Here is a 21,637-nt window from a genome sequence, read left to right as displayed (position 1 = left end):
CCATAACCCAATTTTTTTTTTTTGTCTCGTAGCGTCTGCTGCGCTCGGACCTAAAGTGAAACGGAGTATAGCATTGCACGAAAGTTGGTTTGTTTTAACTAATATTTTATAGGCTGCGTTTAATGCCCACTCAGCTTATGGAGCTTAAAATAAAACTAAATGTAATATGGTACAAGTTTGATTGACATGCGTAGAAATACATATACATATCTTTCTCCCAGTAGATTTTCATTTTCTTAATGTTTAGCCCCATGATGAAGTACAAGAAACTAGGTCCGAATTGCGGATAAAAAATGAAAGACCCCCCTGTAACGTCGAATCAGAGCGCAGCTCTTGTGGAGGAGGAGGGGAAGGTACGGAGAGGAGGGTATGCCCCTCCTCCTCTACCGTACCCTACCCTCCTCCTGTCCTCCTCCCTTCCGATTTAGCAAGAAATGTTCACTAAATTTTCCGCTAAATTTAGCGGGCAAATTTTACGGCTAAATTTAGCGGGGAACTTTTTTGCTAAATTTAGCGGTGAATTTTTCACCTAAATTTAGCGGGGCCAATTTTCCGGTAAACTTAGTGGCGAATTTTTTCGCTAAATTTAGCGTGAAATTTTTTCCGCTAACTTTAGCGGGGAAATTCACCCAAATGCAACGCGCGGTGACGTCACGTGTAACGTGATTAGAGAGTTTTCGTAGACCGCGTTTGACCCTCCGCTAAGCCCTCCGCAACGAAGAAGTCGCTACTGCGCTTGTGTGCCGACGGCCTTGGCTGTAGAGTTCCGGGTATCGGAGCGGGTTGCGGAGGGCGTTGGGGGACGGCGAAAACGATCTGCGAAAACTGCCTATTATGGCAAACGTCCCATAACGCAACGCACAGTTACGCTGACGGCCACGCCGACGCTGACGGCGACGCCGCTCAAGCCGGAAACGGCCGCCTAAGAACTGGGCTCTAAAACAGCTCTCATGCAAGAATCGTCACAATATTAGGCGCTGGAGAAAATAAGCCACATAAATTAAGTCTATCCTGCGTACGTCCAGGTGAGCTAACATTTTTCAGAAGTGGGATGACATATATTAACCTGCGGGAGTGCGAACTGTGCAAACCGAGCAAGCTGTGCGAACCGAGTGAGCTGTGCGAACCATGCGAACCGTGCGAACTTTGACGAGTGATATTGAGCCTAACCAAAGATGAGTAAAGAAAAGTCTAGGAGTGCGACCGGCTCAGCAGAAGCTACCGATCTAAACGACACGATCTTTGTGAGAAAGCTTTTGAGTGTGATCTTGGAAAATGACAGGTTGCTAAAAGATTTACTGAACCGTCTAACTGCAACCACGGCGCCGTCGGCAGCTGCAGAACCTTTCGGCGGAGCCACGTTTCAAGTAATGACAGACTCAAAAGAAAACGTAGTGTGTTTCGAAGGCAGTGAAGATGGGGCATCAGCTCTTAAGTGGGTCGAGAAGTTACGGAGAATGGCGATGCTCTATCGAGACGGCGAAGTCTCATATGACCGGAGGGGCGAAGGATTGACTGCGTTCATGCAATGATGAGATCGCGTTATGGAAAGGTTTCAAGGAATGTTTCCGACGGACATTCGTCAGTCAAACTCACGCTGCGGAGCGCTGGAGGAGAATGAGAAACCACACGCTACAACGCAAGGAAAATACGACGGCCTACTTCCGCGCCAATGTTCGTCTGCGTCGATAAGTGCATCTCAATGTTTCTAACACACTGGAACAGTTCATCACGGGACTGCTCTCAAGACAACTCAGCACAATGCTACTGGGAAGAAACTATGACGATGATGACAACCTCCTGCATGACATCAAGGAATTTGAGAGGATTGAACGTAAAAAGCAATAATCTTTCAATGTTGCATGCAATGCGCGCACGACCACTGACTACGCGAATCGAAGATACTAGTCCGACGTCCGCAAGAAAGACTGGCGACGGACAAGAGACAAGCGACCACCGCTTTGAAACAAGAAGAGGAGAACCTAAGTGCTACATTGGAATCTCTACGGCCGCATGGTACGAAACTGCCCAAAGACAAAACAACCCTTAAAGTGCCTGCGTTGCAACGGAACGGGTCATACCCAACGTCAGAGCAAGGTGACTCAACCTGATGAAGCAAATGGTGTGAGCGCTTTAGCGGAGGAAACAAAAGACGTTAGTGCCTTGATGATTCAAGTGTCACTGAACGCGAGTTACACTCGTCGGGCTCGTTGACACTGGAAGCTCCGGCTGCCTTCTACGTGCCTCTGCAGCAGCACGTTGTGACGTTGAGCTTGTTCTGGAGAAAACGCCCCTCTACGGTTGTGAAAAAAAAAGCAGTGTGCCTGCAGGCAAGAGCAGTGCGGACATTGCGATTGATGGAGTGGTGGCCAAGGACACCCCGCCCTTGTTGTTCCAGATAAAGCCCAGTCCGTGGACTTGCTGGTTGGACGTACGTTTGCCGAGCTGCCTTACATTACATATGCAAGAGCAGAAGGCTGTCTTCAATTCTTGCAGCAAATGACTGCCTATTTGTTCACTTGGACCCGCTCGAAAACATACATAATCTTCCATTGAGGACCAAGGTGGAGTATCCTCCAGAAGGTGCGGAGAGGATGTCTTGTTCGACATGGCAAATGGCGAAGTAACAGTGCCCATGTGCCGTGTGAGACACGATGAATCGGTCATCCGAAAAGATAAGCCACTTGGGTGAGCGAAGACGGTAGAAGTTTTGCAAGTTGTCAGCGAGCAGGACGGACACAAGAAACAAAGCAATCGAGAAAGACTGAGCGTATGACCATTCAGAACACGTATGTCAACGTTGGTCAGTGACTGAGATGCAACGGACTGAACTGGTGCAAGTTGTGAACGGCTTCAAGGTGTGTTTTGCAATAGCATCCAGTGAAATGGGTGGCACGTCAATAGTATAAATGGACATCGTCGAAACTTCAGAAAGCACCCCTTTGGCAATGCGGCAAACATGGAAGCTCGACAAACAATACGCAAGATTGCAAAGGAGTGGAAAGACCTCGGTACAGCTACTGAGACCTACTCCGTCTACGCTAGCCCAGTGCTAGTGGTGGACAAAACGAATGGAAAGAAGCGACTCGTAATTGGCTATAGGAAGCTGAATGCTCAGACAGTGAAGTTTTCTTTTGCCCAACATTCATGACCAGTTTAAAAAAATTGTAAACACTTACGCAATCCGTAAGGTGAAACACAGTGATAGGTGAGGTTTTACGTCAGAGCAGCTAACATGTCATTTCGGAGCAGATGGACGGAATATACGGTAAAGGTGCGAACGCGCACCATTAAGTTAGCATAGGCGTTTGATATGAAACCTAGTAATGTTGAACGGAAGAAAATGTCGTAGCGTTTTAGAAGAAATGAGGGTGTATGAAGTACAGAGCATTTCAGCTGTTTGCGTAAGAGGGGATGTGCTTTCGTACGTCACTTCGGTGCGGACAGTCACACGTGCTAAACGGACAGCGCCGAATGGAGAGGGTCATGGATGTAGACAAGACGAAGTGTACTCTCAAATGAAAATTTGTTGAAACAGACAAACACAATTAATGCCATCTTTCTTGCCATTCGTTTAGAAAATAAAACTTCGCGTCTCACGGGTGCATTGACGGGGCACTGACGCACTTAATTTCCTCTTGATTTCTCATGAAGAATGCATCGTAAACTTCTGAGGCAGTGGAACCTGTGAAATTCCCGAGAATTGTTGCTTGTGCTCACTCTAGGTCACGTGGGCACATTATCCCAGTGTACTGCAAGATTGCCCGGCGGAGTCTATTTTATTTACGATTCACGTTATTTTTCTACCATGCATGACTATGCATATTATCTTGCTTGAGTGCTTTTTTGTTATGAGCGGCCCGTGGCATGTTTTGGAGGAGTGCCGAAAATAGCGCGCGTCAATATGGAGCGCGGTCGACGGAGCGAAAGCGACAATTATCCCACTAACAGCTAGTGCTGTAAACCTTGCGGGAGCAACCCCCTGCACGCTCCTGTACCTTGCACATGGATGAAACTCGTCAGTTCCAAAAGATCATGCTTGGCCTCACAAACGCACTAGCTGTGTTCCAGCGACTCATGAATCGGGTTCTGGGATACCTAATGGGAAATGTGATGATGTGCTACCTAGATGATGTTCTCATCCCAACGTAAGATTGAAACGGCATGATCGAAGGTTTGAAATACCTGCAGGTATTTCAAACCTTCAGGACGCAAAGCTTACCCTGGGCTTCGGCAAGTCTAACTTCGCCAGCGATTGTGTGGACTTTCTGTGTTTCCATCTAACTAACGGCTAGAGGCAGCCAGAACAGGCCAAGGCAAACGTAATCGGCCAATTTCCGACCCATGAGAATGTGCACTACGTAAAGGCCGGACTCCATGGGGTTAATATGCTGCGAAAAGTCAACGAATTTCACCCGGCGGCCTTCGCTCTGCGCGTGGCATCTGTTGAGGAACCAAGGAATACGAAGGCAATTACGCTAGACAAATCGGTCGGTACGACTTTTTCCTTTACTGCTTGTTTTTCAGACTGATAAAAAATAAAAAATGCATGAGCTCCCGCCGCTTCTCTTCTTCCTCATCGTCCGGTTGCAACATCCTCCCGAGCCTGAAGTTTACTTGGACGAATTTTCAGCAAATAAAGTTTCTGCGCAGGTCTCTTTATGAGCGTACCGTTTTGCTGTTTCACGAGACAGGCACGAACAATTCCGTCAGTTCCGGGGTACGTCTCTACGATTCTCCCCCGTTCCCAGAACAGCTCGGATGCTCGGTTATTTTCCACTATGACTACGCCGTCCACTTTCAGGGAGCAAGTATTGGTGACGGGATATCAATGAGCTGCCCGCAACTCCAACATGTACTCAGACCCCCAGCGTTTCCAAAAATGTTCCATGATTATTTTTCGATACTGGAACTGGCGAGCTGTTTCCTTCTGTGTTACGCATCCTGGGCGGTCGTTAGACAAGCTTGTTTCTGGTAGAACTGCCAAGCTTTGCCCTATTAAGAAATGTGCAGGCGTGATGACTGATGGCTCTCCTACTCCCGAGTAGAGATTTGTCAGTGGTCTTGAGTTTACCATTGCTTCCACCTCTGCAAGGATAGTCGTCAGTGCTTCGAAGCATAGGCTGCTTCTTCCCAATACTTTTTTAAGTGCTGTCTTGACAGATGGAACGAGCCTCTCCAACCACCCGCCCCACCATGGAGCGACCTCCACAATGAACTTCCAGTTGATTCTATGTTCTGCAATGTGTGATTTGAAAACTTCTTGCTCCAGTGCACCCAATGCCTTCTGGATGTCTTTTGATGCTCTCTTAAAGGCTAGTGCATTATCAGAATATATGTCCAGTGGTATGCCTCTTCTTGCTATAAAACGCCGGAATGCAAGCAAGAAAGCTTCTGCAGTGAGGCCCGTTGAGAGCTCGAGGTGAACTGCTCGAGTGGAGGCGCGTGTGAAAAGTACGATGTCCTCTTTGCTGCAGCTACCGTCGTTTCTGTTTGCGTACAGGGGCGCTGCGAAGTCGACTCCGGTTACCTCGAACGGCTTTGCCTTCTTGATTCGATCTGTCGGTAGCGGAGCTTGCTCAACAGCAGTTGGCCTCGAATTCAACACTGAACATACGAGGCAACTTTTTATTACCTTCTTGGTCAGCTGCCTAGCACGTATTATCCCGTACCTCTCTCGTAGGTAACACATTGTGCTTGTTACTCCCCCGTGCCTAACCTTACACTGGGCGTGCATCACAATTAGCTTGACAAAGTTATGGTCGTTCGGTAATAGGAGTGGATGTTTCACATCGAGACTTTCCGTCAACCTCTGCAGTAGTCCTCCGACCCGCAGGGTTTTGTTTTCGTCAAAGAAAGGATGATACTCTGCGAGTCTTACATTAACCTCCGTCGTATTTTTCTCGCGGAGCATAATATCCCTCTCAAACCTTTCGTTTTGTATCTGCCTGATCCAATACTGCTCTGCTTTGCCAAACTCTGCCGCAATTAAGCCACCCGGTATTTTGTCATTTCTCTTCTGAGCGTTTTAGCGAACCTAATTACCCAGGCAGTGATCCTCAGAACCTCCTGGTAATTCTCGTAACTTCCGGTGTCGAACACTGATGGAACTTCTTGGTCTTTCTCCAACAGCACATGTGTCTCTTCTTTTATTTCGAGTTGAGGCGTGTCTACCAAAAACACTGAAGATTCAGGCCATTCTGAAGGTTCTTGACTGAACAAACTCGGCCCTTACCACCAAAGAGTGTTTGTGCGAAGCTCCTGAACGCCTAGTTCTCTGGTCAAGAGATCCGCCGGATTGTCTTGACCGGGCCAGTGCCTCCAATGGTCCGGGGAGGTCATGACGCGTATCTCTGCCACCCTGTTTTTTACAAATGGCTTCCATTTTTCAGGGACTCCTTTCACCCAACTGAGGGCAACCGTTGAGTCGGTCCACATAATGTAATCAAGTTCCACGTCATAATATGACTGTTTCATGTATCATAGGAGTCTGGCTCCAATATTCGCCCCCATCAGCTCCAACCTAGGCAGTGATAAAGGTTTTATCGGTGCCACTCTTGTCTTCGCAACAACTAACATGGTAGCTATTTTTCCTTGGTCATCGGCTGTTCTAAAGTACGCACAAGATCCGTAGGCTTTCGTGCTTGCATCTACGAAGACGTGTAGCTGTACTTTGATGGCTCCTGCCTGGATGCCTCGCTTGACGTGTCTTGGTATACTTAACGAGTGCAGTTGAACAAGGTCCGCCGCCCAAGCATGCCATTCAGGGATCAAATTAGCGGGGAGTTCTTCATCCCAGCTGATTCCCAATATCCACAGCTTCTGAAATAGCAGCTTAGCTGTTAGGACGAAGGGCGCGATTAATCCGAGAGGATCGAATACTTTTGAGGCTGCCTTGAGGATGAACCGTTTAGTGTCCACATTTGCTGAGAGGAATTCAAGCAAAGCTTCAACTTTTTAAATAAAGCAGTCTCGTTCGTGATCCCGCAACATTCCAAGTACCTTGGAGAATGGTGAAGGTGAGAGGCTTTTGTTTTTGGTCATAATTTTCGGCTCCTCCTTGTTGAACTGCTCCTGCAGTTGCTCATTGTTCGCAGTCCATTTCCAAAGTGTCATTTCTGCCTCTCTCATGACGTTCCTGGAAGTGTGGTAGAGCCTCACAGCGTCCTCAATATCGTCAGCCCCGAGCAGTAGATCATCAACGTAGAAAGATGTTCTAAGTTTCTCTGCTAATTGTGGGTCTTCTTTGCAGACCAACTTCAAGTGATGTTGTATTGTAGCTGTGAGCATGAATGGACTAGACGTGGATCCGAAAGGAACTCGAGTCATCCTCCACTCTTGAATTTCTTCTTTGTTGAAAGGGAAACTTGGCTCCTCAGCAAACCAAAGGAATCTACAAGCATCACGATCATCTTCACGGATGGCAATTTGTAAAAACGCTTTCTCAATGTCGGCGGTCATTGCAACTGAGTACCATCTAAACCGAAGCAGGACCTGCAGAAGCTCAGGGTTCAAGTTGGGTCCTGTTACTAGGCACTCATTAAACGACCTGCACCCTTTGGCAGGAGAAGATGCGTCCAAGACGATCCTTAACTTTGTTGTTGTTGCATCTTCACGTATTACTTCTTTATGCGGCATGTAATACATGACCTGCGCGCTGTCGCTTTCCTTTCTGTTCTTTATCACTTCTGCATGCCCATCACGCAAATACTGTCTCATTGCATGATCATACCGCTTGAGTAACCCCTTCCTTCGTGAGATTCTTCTCAACAAGCTCCCTAGACGTAGAATGGCAACTTCCCGGTTGTTTGCCAGCATATCAGCAGCGTCTTCTTTCCACGGCAGAGCCACTTCGTATAGTCCGTTTTTCTTAATGATGTTTTGCTCAAAGTGTGTAATGGTTAACGAAAAAATAGTTAGAGTGCAGGCGAGCTGGTGTAAGTGCAACATGGTTGTAAACCTGAGACTGGGTCAGAAAAGAGAACGCAACAGAAGGTAGTAAAAGAGACGTTGCCTCCTCTTTTACTACCTTCTGTTGTGTTCTCTTTTCTGCCTCAGTCTCAGGTTTACAACCATGTGTAATGGTGTCTGCATCAGTGTCACCGAGCTCACTGTCGGCAACTCCCATTCTGTCTAACTCCCAGAAGGATTATAGCGCCTCTTCCACTTGGGTTTCCTTTATCTTCGCTTGTTGGACACATATCATCAGACTTGAATCTCATAGGAGCCTTCCCACCTGTCTTGAAGGATCTTGCAGCGTCCAGCCCATCTTTGTGTTGATCGCTATCAATCCGTCCACATCTGCGCACCTGATCACGTCTCCTGTGCAGAACTTCCACAACTGGTCGGATCCACTCAACAGACTTATTCCAGGAACTGTTTTTACACCTGGGAAAAAGCACGTCGTCTGCCAAATTCTTACTGCTTTCTCGCAGAAATCGCACAAACGGGATGTCAGTTGTTGGCGTAGATACGTCCAGGCAAATAACCGGGGTGAAAATTGCTTCAAAGGTTATTTCTGTATTGTCGAATTGACTTTTGAGCTTTACCTCCACAACGGGACTGCGCTCTATAACCTTCGAAGCATTACTGGCGAAAGTGTTGAGTGCAATCTTTATTCTCCGCAGGACTTTCAGCCCTAGGCGTTGCGCTACCTCTTTTATAAATCTGCGCTGGCTGCCACCGTCGATTATTCCCTTGACATGGCAGCTGCCAGCGTTGGTCACTAAAATTGCCTTCAACGTCTGGAGATATATGCCACCACTAAACTTCTTTTCTGAGTGCGCTCCCGAGCTGGATGCAGACACGCAAATCGTATAGTTACCTTGGGGCGAACGTTCCTTCATCCGCCTAACAAACTCAGGATCGCACATTGTGGTTGCATGTCTGGCTCTGCAAACTGCGCAACTGAGCATTTTTCTGCAATCTCGTGCTCGGTGACCTTTCAATGTGCATCGGAAACATCTGGAGTATGTTGATAACAGACCTAATTTTTCCTCTCTCTGCTGCAATCACAAGATGGCGTGGTGTGCTTCTTTGAATGGCAAAAAAAACACTGAGAATGTGTAGCATTTGTTGTGTTATGAAGAGCTGATGCTGATGCGAACGACTTTACCTTTCTCTCGTGTTTGCCTTGAGCATCCTCAAGGCTACTTCTTTCTCGGCTTTCTACTTCCACGCGCAGGAAGCGAAGCATTCCATTCAATTCGGTCACTGACTCCGACGAAGGATCCGCTGACCTTGAATTTCCAGCCGCCGATCCATCTCCTTGGTCTTGAGCCGCTGCGTTAGTGAAAGCGGTGTTGTTGACTTGCCGGTGATACTCCACTGTAACCTCGTAAAGCAACGCCCTGACAAGAATGTCACACAGCATGGCTGAAAAACTTGACGTGGGAGCATTCAAAGAGTTTAGACACCGAACGTTGAGTTGTGTGGTGTCATACAGGTTTCTCAACCCTCTCACGTCATTAGCTGAAGCAACGTGCGGTAGATTTCTGAGGGCATTCAGATGCTGCCGCTCTATTCTCCTCTGGGGCCCTAAACTCGTGAAACACGAAGTTGGGGCCGAAGTTGAGGGAGCGCACCGATTGGACTATCACGACGATGACTCGGCGTTTTTGTCGCCAACATCCAATCGGCGCGCTCCGCCAACTTTCGGCTCCAACTTTGTGTTTCACGAGTTTAGAGCCCCTGGTCTCCAAACCTTTGTTGCAAGACGGTGATCGCTTCGGCATAGCATATTTCTGTTGTTGGTAGCCCGGCTATTGCCGCAGCAGCATCTCCCGTTAGACACCGACGAAGGTAGTGGAACTTATCTGTGGTTGTTAAAGTTGCACTGGTATGGATGGCTCCACCAAACTGCTCCCAGAATGTGAGCCAGTTGCTTAGCTCTCCATCGAAGGTAGATAGCTCCAGCTTCGGAAGCTTTGGTCCACGTCTCGTTGCGTTGTCTTGAATGCCGGTTTGGTTTCCGGTGCTCGCCGCCGAAGCTATCATTCTCTGCGATTGTTGGGATTCAATCTCGCTCTCCAACTCGCTGATCACCATGACGGCTTCGTCTTGGTATTCTACAGTGGCGGTGCACTCACTTTCCAGTTCTTGGATTGGAACTAGTGGCTCTATCTCACCGTCAAGTAGTCGGAGCTCTGCATTGCTGGTAGTGAGTCTGTCCTTGATCGAACGCACTCTTGCTAGGTCGGGGCTGGAATCTTGTAGAATTCGATTGGCGTCGTTAATTATCCTAGTGTTCTGTGCCCGCCGAGCCGACCACCTAGCCTTCAGCCTTTCCATTGACTATTCGTATTTACGAGGCCGTATGGTCGCCTGCCAAGGTTCCGTCGCTGTTCTTTTCCCAGTGGTCTGCTCCCGCCAAGGAACTGCTGAATTCCCTTGCAGCTGCAGGATTGAAATTCCCTACGGCGTGTAGCTTGGGCCGTTGTAATGCGGGAGTGTCCCGGGTTTCGACACCATATATTGAGGAACCAAGGAATACCAATGCAATTACGCTAGACAAATCGGTCGGTGCGACTTTTTCCTTTACTGTTCGTTTTCAGACTGATAAAAAATACAAAAAGCATCAGCTTTCGCCACTTCTCTCTTTTCTCGTCGTCCGGTTGCAACAGCATCAGCACAGTGACTGCTGCGTCGCGTGCAAAGCAAAACGTACCGCGGGGCGAAGTTCGCCAGTTATTACTAGCATATTCGCTCCATCGAGTAACGCCTTAAGACAGTTTTTCAGACTGACTGGTTTCTTTCAAAAGGTTATCCACAAGTACCCTCTGGTTGCTGAACAACTACAAGAGCTGTCTGAAGGCGATGAAACTACTTAGAAGGATCCAAGCGAGCTGCTAGCAAAAGCGCGACTCTGCTGGAAGAACAGGAAAGCAGTAAGCAGGCATAGGACAATCGCCACAATGCATCAAAGCTGTACGGTGTGGGACAAGTGGTATTCTTGAAGAGAGCAGCTCAGCACACTAGGAATCCAACCAAGACACTGCCAAAGTATCAAGGATTCCTGGCAGTCACGGAAGTGTTGGCTGCAGATACCTAGAGGGCAGCGGAGCATGACCAGAATTCAAGTAGCCGGTTTGCAACAACGGCCCATGTCTCCCATCCCAAGGGATGATCAACAACTTCCAAGGCATCTCATCTTGAGGACGATGTATTTTCTGAGGATTTTGACGACCAAGAGAATAATCTTCAATTTGGACTGCCGAGTCGGAAGCGTGTTCTTGCCACACTGCAGGTCTGTATAATCTGAAAGTGGTATCATCGTATCTCTTTTTGCTGAACTTCTTGCTTTCTAAACGAGAACGTTAAGTGGGCCGGACGGCCGAATGTAAGGATTTGTCTCTTTGACATTTTACTGGGCCCAGAACCGCGCGAATGGGAGAAGAAACTGAGAGTGGGAACCCTGGCAGTAGTCAATCGATGGGTGAGCGCGCGGGAAGAAATGTGCGCGTGTGCGACCATGCGCGTAATAAAATAAATAACCAGCGTTTTCCCACGATTCAACTGAATGTATGAATATAAGCGAACGATTGTAAATAGTAGAATAATTAATGTAGCTTTTCTAAAATATTCTGTTGCATGTGACTAAGTTTTCACTAAAATGGTAACTCGGTTAAATGCTTTGCCGTCTATTTATAACAGGTAAAACTCGAATAAGTCACCTTTCATATTGTTTCGTTAAATGCGCTACAATCAGCTATTTTATATAACTTTCATTAGTAGCCATTGAATGTACGAAATTAAACAAAGTTATTGACATAATACAGTCATCTGAAGTTAGTAATAATAAGTCTAGATATTTTACGAATATAAAAACGAATTATATGTTTAGAATGAATGAATAATGTTATTGGTTCCTTAAAAATATGCTTTCTGCAACCCGTCGACTTGCTGAAAGTGTTTATCATTACATGTGGCGACATTAATCTTCTTTGGAACGGTTTCTCCGTGTCAGAGTGGGCCGAAACAAAATATATATTTTATTTCTAGGCATGCAACATGCAGTAATCATTCCAGCCGAACCAATGGCTTTGCCACTTAAATATACTCTTATGCCAGAACACTTCAGACGTCTCGGATACAAGACACACATGGTTGGAAAGGTGGGCAAATTTTTCTGTAAGTTTCAAAATAATTTTTTTTTTCAGGCACTACAATCACAGTGTGCGTTCGAAACGGGTCTCTGATTGGTGTGTTTGGTGTCTTATTCCGACGATGCATCCAAAGTGGTCCCAAAATGGCAACACAAGACACCACAAAAGCCGGAGTGTCATTCTAGCGGATGTCGCGATTCTGGCAATTGGGCGTAAAAGTACCGAAAAAAAACAAAAAAACACCAGGGAAGGAGAGTGTCATTGTCGTCGTGGTGTCCCCAACTCCATGCTGCCGAAGCTCCCGTGAACTGTCAAACTGGATGGGCACTTGCAGCAGAAGAGGCGTCTGCCGGATGCGCCACCACTGTTGTGACACCGCTAGGATCGCTGCCGGCGACAGAATGACACTTTTATGACGTTATCAGGCGGAAATCGAGGGGGACGCATTAGACCATAGCCTCGTCTATACTGACAAAGCCTGGCAGATCGCCACAAGTCGCGGCCAGCGAAAGGTAAAAGGTGGAGCGGCAGACAACGGATGAGAGGAGAGCCATGTAACGGGCGCCTCGCTGCGGCGAGACGCCGAAACACACTTGTCCTTAGCGATGGAAAGTCCGCTAGTGCTCCTCGCGTTTCTGCGCTACCGCTTCTTTTCTCGCCGGGTTTGTAAACCATGTCTCGGGTCCTCGCCGCTGCAAAAGCTGTGCGCTGACTCCAGGCTGCCCGAGAAATGCTCTGTGCTACCAAATCCTCGCGCTCCAAATCTGCGACAGGGCAATCTACGGCTCCGTCGCCGAACTGCCAGGCTTTGGAAGTATAGAGTACTCCAGAGAACTGAATTTGAGTAGCAATGCTTGTGAGCTGCACAATAATATAACAGTGACACCAAAAATTTTGTTGCAGTGGCACCTCGGATACTACGATAAAAAGTATGTACCGTTGAGGCGTGGATTCGACACATTTTTTTGGATTTTACAACCCCTCGCTGGACTACTTTAACCAGAACTTCACGGCAGGATGTCCACCTATTGCAAAACCATGCAAAGTAAATTAAATTGTTTTATTACTTTATTAGTCTATTGCTTACAGTCTATTCTAGTGTTTCAATTAAAATACTATTTTCCATTCTTTAAGGCTACTCACACTGGGCATGACTTTAGATCTGGCGAGGAGATTTACAGGGAAAAAAATCTCCAATACTCGACTCATTATTACACGAATAAAACCATTGAACTGATTCGTCGCCATAAAAACTCAACGGTAAGAGAAATAAAATCATGTTTGGGATACTCATGCAAAGATCGTTCCCAACTACGCCTAAATGAGAAACAGTGTGTTATCGATATGTTTTTTTAGATGACACAAAGATTACGTTGAACATTTTTTGTTATTATTATTGTTGCTAAAAAATTCTAAGTATTGCGAGCTTATAATTTCTTTTTATATGATTGCAGCCATTGTTCTTGTTTTTAAGTCCCCAAACACCTCACATAAGTGGTGGATCCACGCCTTTCCAAGTTCCGACTGATGGCGTCAGAAATTTTACTTACATTAAAGAAGAAAACAGAACTTTATTCGCAGGTTTGTATTAAGTATAACTTTTCACGTGTTGGTTTAGTATTGTTTACTTCGATGTGTGCGTCCCAAAAAGTAGGATATAAATAGTATCATTGTTCTATTCAGGACTGCCAATATAAAAATGTAATTATTGTTTTATGGCTTCACCAACTCATAGAGAGTGATTTCCAGGCTTGGAAATCAGAGTACTGTTTCTCAAACTGAATTTTCAAAAAGAGAATTCAGGTGCATGGGCAGAACACGTATCTTAAGGATTGCACTTCCACTCAAAACAAAATTGGCGCAATATTTACATCGCGAGACTCGTTTGAGAAATTGTGGAACGCTATTAATAAAAACATGTTTCCGAAGCGCTCCTCATTGAAAGAGTGTCTTGCAACGTACATTTTTTCAGAAAACGTCTCTCCATCGGGTAAATTTATTTTTGTTGTTGTCACATATGTTTACATTAGAGGCGCCTGATTAGGGTTAGGGCAACACACGACAGATGGCGGCACCTAAGATCGCAGATGGCCACGACTGCAGTTTTTCTCGACCTCAGCAATAGTAGATGTTTCTGCGCCAGAAGCAATGCGCGCTTTCTCTGCAAGAATTGTGAGCGCAGGCTTATTTTTTACTACCGATACGAGTTTTGCCCATGCTGTTTTCAGATGCAAGTCATCTTGCGAAACGACACAAGTACATGAAAAGATAAAACATCGAGGACGGAGGTGGAAACAGCACTTCTTTCATTTAGCAACAACAAAAAAGTTATATCCTGTCATGCATTCGTATATCTTGACCAACACGCTCGTTTCCAATTATTAAGTCATCTTCATGGCGCGCTTAGCTCAAACGAGCGAGTGAAGGTTGCTCACTGGTACTGGAGTGTAACAGGACGAAAAAGGTCCACCGACGTTTTCGGGCGGAGTTTTGGCGAAAAACTCCGGGCTCCTCTACAATTCACGAAGCTGACGCTAAAAAATGCGCAATTCGGCGCCTTCATGGCCAACTTCCAACTCCCCCCCCCCCCCCCCCTCCCCTCCCACGTCGGCGCCCAGAGCGCTTCTGACATTTGTCGACCATTGCGCCAATGAGACACCTTTGGTTAGCACATTGCCCCGTAGGTAGAGATTTCAGGGTTTTCATTTCTAACTTTTTACTCCGATGTTTGTTCAGCGAAAATTTTATACCTTAATGCAAGTTCGCCGGCCACTTCTGTGCAAAATTTCAGGTTGATACGTTCAGAAACCGATTTACGCAGTTCTTTCAAACAGCCATCGATTTCGTTGACACAGCCTGTGCAACATGTGAATAACAGAATTTTCGTAAAACATATTTGCATTTATTTAAAACATTAAATAATTATAAATTTGTGTTTTGTTTCTTAAGGTATGGTGGACGCACTGGATCAATCTGTTGGTAGAGTTGTTGCTGCCTTGCAAGAGGAAAACCTGTTAAACGACACTATCCTCGTGTTTTCTTCTGACAATGGTGCACTGCCCTGGGGATTCCAGTCAAATCGAGGCTACAATTGGCCCCTGAGGGGTGGAAAGTCTACCCTATATGAGGGTGGCGTAAGGGGCACCGCTTTCCTATGGAGTCGTCGTCTAAAGAACACGAAGCGTGTCTCCAACCAGCTGATGCACATCTCAGATTGGCTTCCGACGCTCTACTCTGCAGCGGGTGAGTATTACGAGTACAGGGTAGGGTGTCTTGTAGTCCGCACATACTCTAAATAAAAAAGCTGTAAAAACTGTAGTAATGCGGTTTCAGAAGATGTGTTATACGGCCAGGGGGACCAAATACAGCAGGCTCTCATCACGATGAGTAAAGTAAATACTATAAACGACTTAATTTTCGCAAGGACCTAATGTTCCCAAATTCCGCGAATCGCCTACAGTTCTCAAAAAATATTTTTTGCGAAACATTCCGGTAAGATATAAACACATTGGAAACTATTTCAAGATCCCACCGCGTCACGAAAATTAGAACCCGCAAATTATTCCAAAACTTCAGCTTTGACCTAAATCGCGAAATATCGAGCTCGCGAAAAAAAAAAAGTCGTTTACGCTAGCTATTTTTTTAATTTAACTTTTTAATTAGTGCAGACAAACCTGAAGTTTTAATTAGAAACTTGCTGAGCTACATTGAAAACAACTAAATCAGTCAATTTTGGAAAGACTTGAAGCGCGTGGGAAGAAATGTGGTGTGCTCAAATTACCACTCGTCAGCTTTATGCCTGTTGCACGAGTGATAAATGCATGTTATCCCGAAGAATCAGTTTTCTGGTTCCAGTGTCCATAACATATATATATATATATATAGAGAGAGAGAGAGAGAGAGAGAGAGAGAGAGAGAAAAAACTATTCTGTATGCTGATCTTGCCTACCTAGCGAATATCTCAACGAGAAACTATTGGAAACGTGCGACAAGACAATGACGTCACGGTTTTGTCTTGGAGACACGCCATCGTTCCAACGACACGAGGATAGTGTCGTTGAGAGCCATAGTTATTTTTTTTTTTACTGCAAGACTGGTAGGTTGAGAACACAGACCCTCTCCTTGCATTGGTACAGACAGCCACGACCATCTCAATCCCTGTTCGTCTAGCGGATGCGCCAACGAGTGAAGGTCAATGGGATCAAATGAGGAAGGAAAATACTTCCACGGATTTTATCAATTACTGGTGCCCGTAAATATGAATGTCGTTCCGTAGCGCTCTTCCGAACCGTCGAAGGTACGCACCCTTCGTAGAGGCGTGTTCCAGCGCAGATACGCGAAAACATGGAGGTGTTTATACAGTGTTTGCCGCTTACAATCGCGGGGGACAAGAGTGAACCCGAGCTCCGAGCAAGCCCTGCAGGGCCGAATGTCGCGAGATGACACGCAGAGAAACGCGGGACGGCGGTAGGTTTTCGAATGTCAAGGTACAAAACCTTAACCCCGGAGAGAGATTGAGAAACGTCCGTTCAAAACGCTATGGGCGTATCAGAAGGGGTCGTAGCGGGCAGAGCTTCACTGTGCGGCGTAGCGCGGACGCTGCCATTGGAGGCGTTGCCAATCTTACATAGGGATAATGTATGATAGAGGTTCAACTGGTGCTAATGGGCTGTTCTAAAGTGAAGCAGACGGAAACCAGTCGAAAACTGACTTACGGTGATGCATTTCTGCGAAAAAAAGTTAAAAGAATCTGTTATTGAAAGGTGTTTTGACGCCCCAAGAACTCTTTCAGCTCGTGAAAAACCGTTTCGGCTCAAACGCTATCGCCTCCTGGCGCACTTAAAAGGCAACTGGGAGATGAACTCTTTCCCATAAAGGAAGAGCTTAAAAGAACCCCCTATAGGTTTTTCACGAAGAAACCTTTTAGGCTGTGACCGAAAGAACTTTCTTAGGTGAAAATATGAACAAGAAGAATCCAGAAGAGTTTTTTGCGACCAAATTTGTGTTAATGTGAAGAGAATGTTAATGTAAAACCAGAAAGACATATGCCCGATGAGAGGTGTCCGTCATAGGAAATAATAAAAAGAAACGCCTTTCCTGGCACACCTACTTTATTCTTCACGGTTTGAATGGTGTTTACCGCCCGTCAAGATGCGCGACGGGGGACAGTTTTATATAGTGACCGCATTGGCATATAAGCAATGTATAAGCGCCACCGGAATGCGCACGAACCATGGGCACACTCTACATTCCTTCGATAGCTATCTTGCTTAGAATTGTCGCTCGTTTTTACACATTTGCTATGGAACAGTGGTCTGCACTTAAACATAGCAAAGTTCAACATCGCTCACTGGTAAAAACAAATACTGTAAATAAACCAATTTATGTTTAGCAATCTTAATAAAGGTACATACTATTCGGTACGACCCAAATAACAAAAGTGCGCCATAGGAATGCACAGGAGCACCGCAAAAGTAGACTGGTCTGTCTGCTTCAATTTGCTTCCGGGAAGCCGCATAGACACTAGCGCCAGTTGAACGTCTAGCGTACATTAAAATAACTCACACAATCTGCTGCCAAGGCGGAGCGGCGTTCCTGCAAATGGTGTCTCATCGCATGCTTAACGAGTATCGTCTCTTTCAGGAGGGAACGTCTCTGAGCTTGGCGATATCGATGGAGTCGACATGTGGGAATCGTTGTCTACATCAAACAAATCCCAACGTGGCAGGGTCGTGCTCAACATAAATTCAGTGTTAAACTACTCCGCGATTCGAGTTGGTGACTACAAACTGATTGAAGGACGATTCAACAAAAGCTTGTATGACCAGAGATTTGAGACCGTGGGAGGCAAGCGTCCGTTGGATGACCTCGATGCTTTGATGAATGAGTCCGTGGCTGCCTCTGCTCTCAGGGACTTGTATAAACCCGAACCCCTACAATTTTCTCCCTATTGGAGGGCCGAGGCCAAGATAAACTGTAGTAACGAACCGTCGAATGTCGACATACATCAAGATAGATTTTACTTATTTAACATTAAAGAAGATCCTTGTGAAACAAACAACTTGGTACGCAATGAGACGGAGGTAAGTCATCTGAATTATACTCTGAACATAAGCCATTAAAAAATAAATCGAAATGTCTCCGTACATATTGGACACAAAGAGAAAGAGAAAGAGAGAAATATGTTCGCATCAGGAAAAATACGTCTACTTAAAAAAAAAAATCGAACGAAGCATGCATTCTGTTGTCAGTTTTTAAGTATAGACTGCCACGAAAGAGGTTTTCACATTGATACGATAGAAAAAAAAACTTCGGTTCTCGCAAAACAAAACAAACAAACAAAAAAAAGACAAAGGAGTTGCTTTTAGCGCAGAGTTAAGACCCGGACCTTTCGCTTTGTAATCTGCTGCTCTACCCCTGCGACAAAAAAGAATTTTTTTTTTTTTTTGCTTATTCATCTGCGACAGCAAAGCGGCCTGGATGAGCGTCGTTACCGCTGCCATGTACTTCTGTTGTCGCAAAACACTTGTCGTCCCAGTGCCTGATTTCACGTAATCAATCACTATGTGTTACACGATCATGTCATAGCAATAGGCTAAGGGCTAACGTTCATCATAGGCGTCACGGGATGTACTAGATTTACGTGATCACGTGCCTAAACTCTTCGAGAGTAACCAATAACCGAACAATAATAAAAGTTTAACGTCATAGATTTTAACAAAAGTTTAACAGTCTCTCCTTACGTTCGGGCGGAGGTAAATAACTCACCTTGATAAAGTACGAGAGAACTGACGAACGCAGAGTGCGACGTGTGTTTTTGCCGGCAACTTTAAAAAAATTACCATAAAAGCCGCTCGGGTAAAACAGGTAAACAGAGCTAAATAGATAGCGTGTGCGAACCACCGTACGAAACACGAAAATCGAAGCTTAGAAACGTTTTTCAAGTAATTTTCTTTTTAATAGCTACGTGAGGTATCTGAGGTAGTAGTAGTAGTAGTAAACAATATTTATTGGCCCAAGCATGTGTTAATGACTGAACGGGAGATCCCTAGGGTCGACCCGCGAGCCACCCCTCAGACGGCGGCCTAAACCCTCTGGGTTTTGGCGGCGTCTTCGGCCAGCTGGACTAGTTGGTTCTGCACCTAGGGATCGAAGCAGAGGAGCAGGACTTCCCAGCTGTCCTGGTTGTCGATCTTATCCAGAAAAGGGTGGTACCTGCGGTCGATCCTGCTGCACTCCCACACCATGTGTCGGAGGTTGGCGTGGCCGCCGCAGAGCTTGCAGTTTGGCTTGTACTTGTCAGGGTAGCATTTATTGAGAAGGAAGGGGCTCGGGAAGGAGCCCGTCTGGAGGCGGCGCCATGCCACCGACGTCTTCTTGTCCAGCGAGGGGTGCGCGGACAACCTCTCGCCAGTGTAGTGATCGAGAATGTCCCTGAATGTGACCAGCGTGTCACCCCCCGAAAAAAAGGCCAGAGAAGGGTCCAGCGGTTCCCCGGCCCGGCGGGCGAGTTCTCGGGCCGCGCCGTGTGCCTTCCCGTTGCCGAGGAGCGGCGAGAGCGCCGGTGTCTAGATGAGCTGTACTCTCGTTGACGTCTCCTCGGGGTCGCCCAGGACCTTGAGCGCGGCTGTAGAGATTCTTCTCTGCAGCCACGCTCAGGGTCCATAGGTAGGAACATCGCGAATATCCTATTAACCGAGTCATGTTTGCGATTTACGTGGAATAGATAGGCTACATATTCCTGAAAATACAGCGAAACGACTTTTGACAGGTTTAGGTTGCTGTACGATATTCCGAAGTTTCCTGTTTCGCACGCCTGTTATGGAACACAATCGTCTGCCACATCAAATTTTATATGTCTCATAACAATATTTGATAAAAGCTGAACAATGCGAAATAACACAACAGGACTGGTTGTCCGGATAGAAGCGTTTGCTTATTTATGCATTACTTGTGAGTTGCCAACACGTGTGCGCTTCGGCTATCTTTTTTTTTTATGAATCGCTTAATGCTTTTGTATGCTTTTACTGGTTTATATAATTTGTGACCTTTCTAGGTAGCTGTCTGATACGACGTTTACTGAAGTCATAAATATTCTCTCCAGATAGTTACTGCCAGGGAATTAATATCGTTTTGTTGACCATCACAAACTCAAGTGACAATTATTTTCTCTTTTTCAGGCTGATAAGCTAAATGAGCTAAAGGAAATACTCACTTGCTTTAAGCAAGAAGAGGCGAAGCCTCTTAACAAAGGAGTAGATCCTGCAGGCCTCCCTGAACGCCACAACGGCGTATGGGATCACTGGGTTCCCACTGTAAAATAATAATAAAAAAAGAAACATCACAATGACAACCTTAAATCCTTTAGTATGCGAGTTATGAGTCTGACTGCACTTTGTATATGACTATGTATATGTATATGACTGAGTGAGAGACAAAGTTGCACATATTACTTCATTTACCGGAGTCTGCTGAACATTGTTATTTTGCTTCTGTTTATGATAGAAATCAACCATTACAATGTTAAGGCAATTATTCCCTTGGCGTGCGCAGTTTTACTTTTGAATGCGAACGAAATAACTTGATATACGTTGTTCTTTGAATGTTATATACTTTGTTTTCATACATCCTGGAAATCGTTATCAAAGTCACTATAAATAATATAATCAGTGGGGTTTGGCGTTTTTGATTCTAAAGAAAACAATAATCTAATATATGTATAATTTATTAATCAAAGTTGGGTTTAACCGAAAAAACAATATCAGTTACGCAAAGCGGTAAGGAACAACGAGCCGGTCATACCTTTCTATATTTCAGCCCAGCTCTATTCGTTGTTTTATAGTCACCCTCTTAGGGTGGTTGAATACTCTTCGCTTGAGCACTTTCATGAACACCACTATTTCTTAATTGGCTATAACTAAAGTAATCGGTCAGTGCTCATAAAAAAACAAAGTTCTATTGTACTAAGTGAAATTATCATATCATAAAAAAAAACTGGTAGACTTTTACATGTGTACCGGCTGTGCTGAAAAAGCAATGTACACATCGCGACACTGTTAGCGCGAACACGACATCGGCGTATTTTCGCATTTTACTTCTGGATAGTATTAGCAAGCACGAAATTTTATACGCTTACATTACAGAACTAAATTAGCTCTTTCCGTAGCAATAATAACTTGGATGACATCCCTTGGTTTCAAAGAGAAAAGCTGAAAAAACCAGTGATCGCTTGTTCGCGCTAACAGTGTCGCGCTCTGTACAGTACCGTGTTTTGCACGCAGAAACAAACCACACACTGCCGAACGCCGAGAATCCATCCAAATGTAGCGCTGGGGTCCGGACAAGATGGAAAAGTTTCAGAGTTTTTTCATTGTCTGAATTGAAAATTCTGAATGATTCTGAGAAGTATTTAAATGGAAAACAGCTGCCGACGAATCCCATGAATACATTGAGCTGAATGGCGGCAGCTACCGAAAATGAACTACATTTCCTCATTCAAGCTCAGTTCAGGAATCACATCAAATACCACGTAA

At 45.6% G+C, this 21,637-nt stretch overlaps 1 pseudogene; it reads left to right on the top strand.

The window, feature by feature from the left end:
• Positions 1 to 20,428, top strand: part of LOC115312638 — a 56,897-nt pseudogene extending 36,469 nt beyond the window's left edge.
• The last annotated feature ends 1,209 nt before the right edge of the window (positions 20,429 to 21,637 follow it).

This window comes from Ixodes scapularis, unplaced genomic scaffold (assembly GCF_016920785.2).
Source record: "Ixodes scapularis isolate PalLabHiFi unplaced genomic scaffold, ASM1692078v2 PGA_scaffold10__122_contigs__length_95168666, whole genome shotgun sequence".
Classification (NCBI taxonomy): Eukaryota; Metazoa; Arthropoda; class Arachnida; order Ixodida; family Ixodidae; genus Ixodes; species Ixodes scapularis.
The sequence above is the reverse complement of the archived record's forward strand: the minus strand, read 5'-3'. Positions and strand labels throughout refer to the sequence as shown.